The sequence below is a fragment of the Vigna unguiculata genome, chromosome 1 (genome assembly GCF_037176805.1).
Source record: "Vigna unguiculata cultivar grain cowpea cultivar isolate G323 ecotype 2 chromosome 1, ASM3717680v1, whole genome shotgun sequence".
NCBI lineage: Eukaryota > Viridiplantae > Streptophyta > Magnoliopsida > Fabales > Fabaceae > Vigna > Vigna unguiculata.
This window is the reverse complement of record NC_140792.1, coordinates 1,127,813-1,130,769: the sequence shown is the minus strand read 5'-3', so window position 1 is coordinate 1,130,769 and position 2,957 is coordinate 1,127,813. Positions and strand designations below refer to the sequence as shown.

Genomic DNA, 2,957 nt, shown 5'->3' with positions numbered 1-2,957 from the left:
TAAAGTATAAGAAAAAAAAATCTTACATATTAAGTGAGATTGTATTATGGGAATAATATTTATGTGAGGAAATAAGTCTCACATCCATGAGAACTTACTTTTAATGTTATAAAAAAAGTAGAGAGCATTATATAAGAATAAAGATCCTTTATGTGATTGGGGTCAGATCTCATTGGTGTTTTTTCTCCCTAGTGAAACTCCCTCTATAAAACCTAACAATTTATATATATAAATAAAATGTCATACAAAATTTAATCCATAATATAACTCATTAAAATTTGTAATATTCAAAATACTAAATGATATTCTTCAGTCTTTTAAAAATCTCAATTGAATAGGAAGAAATTTTATTATTATACTAAAATAATATTGATAGTGTTGATTAAATACGATAATACTTTTCGATGATTGAAAATCTTGATAAATCTAAGAGAAAAATGCATTGTGACCACATTGATAAACCTTTTAAATGATATTAAAAGAAACTAAGTTTAGAGTTTGTGACGACGTTGTTAAGCCTTTGCTTGTTGGAATTATGTTATAATATGATCATTTGAGCATGAACATTAAACACTATACATTTAAAGTCATCTTTTATAATCTTACATTATAGACGTGAGATTATCAATGATAATTATATAATTGTCAATTTGAGTCATTTTGCATGACTTGACTATGACTCATTTAGGTTAGGGTAAAAAAAATTCAAATAACCAAGACCCTTTTCAAAACTTTATATCAATTTAGTCATTCATCTTTAAAAATACGTGAATTTAGTCCTTTTAACCAAATTTTGTTAAGTTTTTTTGACATTTCAAGCGCATTTCATAATAGTATTTGAATTGTTTATACTGTTTGTCACATTTTCGCTTCAATGTTAACTCAAATATTATCACAAAATACGTTTAAAATGTCAAATAAACTTAACAAAAATTAGTAAGAAGGACTAAATCCACATATTTCTAAAGATGAAGGACTGAATTAGTATAAAGTTTTGAAGAATGACTAATTCCAAAATTCACTTAAACTTGAGTGACCAAAAACATATTTAACCCAATAACCAAAAAATTCTTTATCAAAAAAGTTATAAGATTAAAATATCTATAACAGTCCTATAAGTCAAAGTTCGTCTATAGATTTTTTTAAACGTGAAAAAACATTAATTGTTTCCAATATATCATTGGATATATAAGCAATAATCAATATGAAAGCCAAAACTGACCTTTAATCCAAGTATGCTCGTCTCAGCCTTTATCTTAGATTAGTGTGCTCGACCTTCTGTTCGGACTGATCCTTCACGACATGTTTCATCTAAAAGGTAATCTTATTATTTATTTGATATTTTGTGAATTTTTTTTCTCATATTTCTTTAATACTCATAAATATCATTTTTTTAATTTTAAATAAAATGATTTAAAAATAGTCTCTTAAAATATAAACGATAAGAACCTAGAAAATAGTATTTTAGGATTGATAGAATGTTTAAAATAATGAGACTCGATTATTTTAATGTTAAAAGGTTAAAGTATAAATATAAGTTTTATAAACAAGTTTCGTTATTTATAAATGCACAATCTCTCTAAAAACCATTTTCTTTGAGCTCTTTCACTTCTATATAGGATTTCTCATTTCGTGTTCATCTTTTTGAAGCTCGGAGATCACTAAGGTGATCCTTGTGGCAGGCTCTCCACTTTTGTTCGATTAATTTCTCCAATTGAGTAAGTTGATTTTTTACTCATCTTCCTTGGTCAATTGTCCTTGTGCATGCATGTGAGCAACTCTAACTCGCATGTGACTTCTAAGTCTTCTTTGTGAGTTTTTGATGTGCCTTAATCATGTATATGTTGTTCATAGGTTGAGTTAAGCATCTTGATAGTAGGAAGGAAGATTTGACACTTCTTGGATTGTTTGAGTTATCTTACAAGTAAGAAGCTAATTACAATGCTTTTAAGTTAATATTGAATTGGTAAATTGTATGATGGTATTGAAAATTGCCTGTGTTTGATCTGTAGAATGATACATGATTGTGTGAAATTCATGTTTTAAACTTGAAGTTGTTTACATATGAATAATGATTGAATTAGTTTTTCATTTGAGAGCATTTAGCACTGATGTTTGGGGTTAATTTGAGCTTCGTATGTTTTTGGCATATGTGAAGGGTATTGAGCTGCTTATACTAGATTGGGAAGGCAAAATTGTGCATAATCATGTTCCACAAATTTATGCAGCCTCGTTGCTCAAGGGTGAACTCGCTAAATGAATTCAAAGTTAGGGACTTACTGACTTGGGAGTCGTTGGTTGAGTACTTACTCACTCAACAAATCCAAAGTAATAGAGCTTACTAACTTTGTAGTCACTAGTGGAGAATAACTTTGTGTGTGGTAAGGTGAAACTCATTGGTAATAGCTCTGCAAAACAATAGAAGCCACCACAAGTACACAACTTGTCAAGAGCCTATATCAATGCATGTATCCAGATAATTGAGTCATGTTTAGGTCCTTGCATGAAATAAGATGATTGATTATGTATGATTCAAATAATTGTATTCTTTAATGATTAAACATTTTTGTACATTAGCTTACCCTTTTCTTTGTGCCTTGTTTTGTCTTGTATTTTATTCTTATTTGCAATGATCACCTTATTAGTGTGAGCAGACGAGGAAGTTTTAGATGAACTAATTGGTGTTTAAGACTCTTATGTATCTTTTTATTTTGAAAAACTCTACTTCTCTCTCTCTCTCTCTCTCTCTCTCTCTATATATATATATATATATATATATATATATATATATATATATATATATTTCGGATGTCTATAATATAGTAGTTTCATGGTAGTATTCTATGTTTTATGATTATTCGATATGAAATGTTTTGTTTAATGATTTTATACTATTAGATGAGATGTTACATAAACTCATATATAAAAAATAGTATAATTCACATAAAATTAAAGGA

The 2,957-nt window shown here is 27.9% G+C and overlaps 1 long non-coding RNA gene across 1 annotated transcript; it reads right to left on the bottom strand.

Annotated features, from left to right (window-relative positions):
- Positions 1-2,711, bottom strand: LOC146888566 (uncharacterized). Its single transcript, XR_014996580.1, has 2 exons — positions 1,223-2,711; positions 1-212 (listed from the first exon to the last, which is right to left on the bottom strand). It is a non-coding gene; the product is annotated as an uncharacterized LOC146888566 (long non-coding RNA).
- Positions 2,712-2,957: the final 246 nt, after the last annotated feature.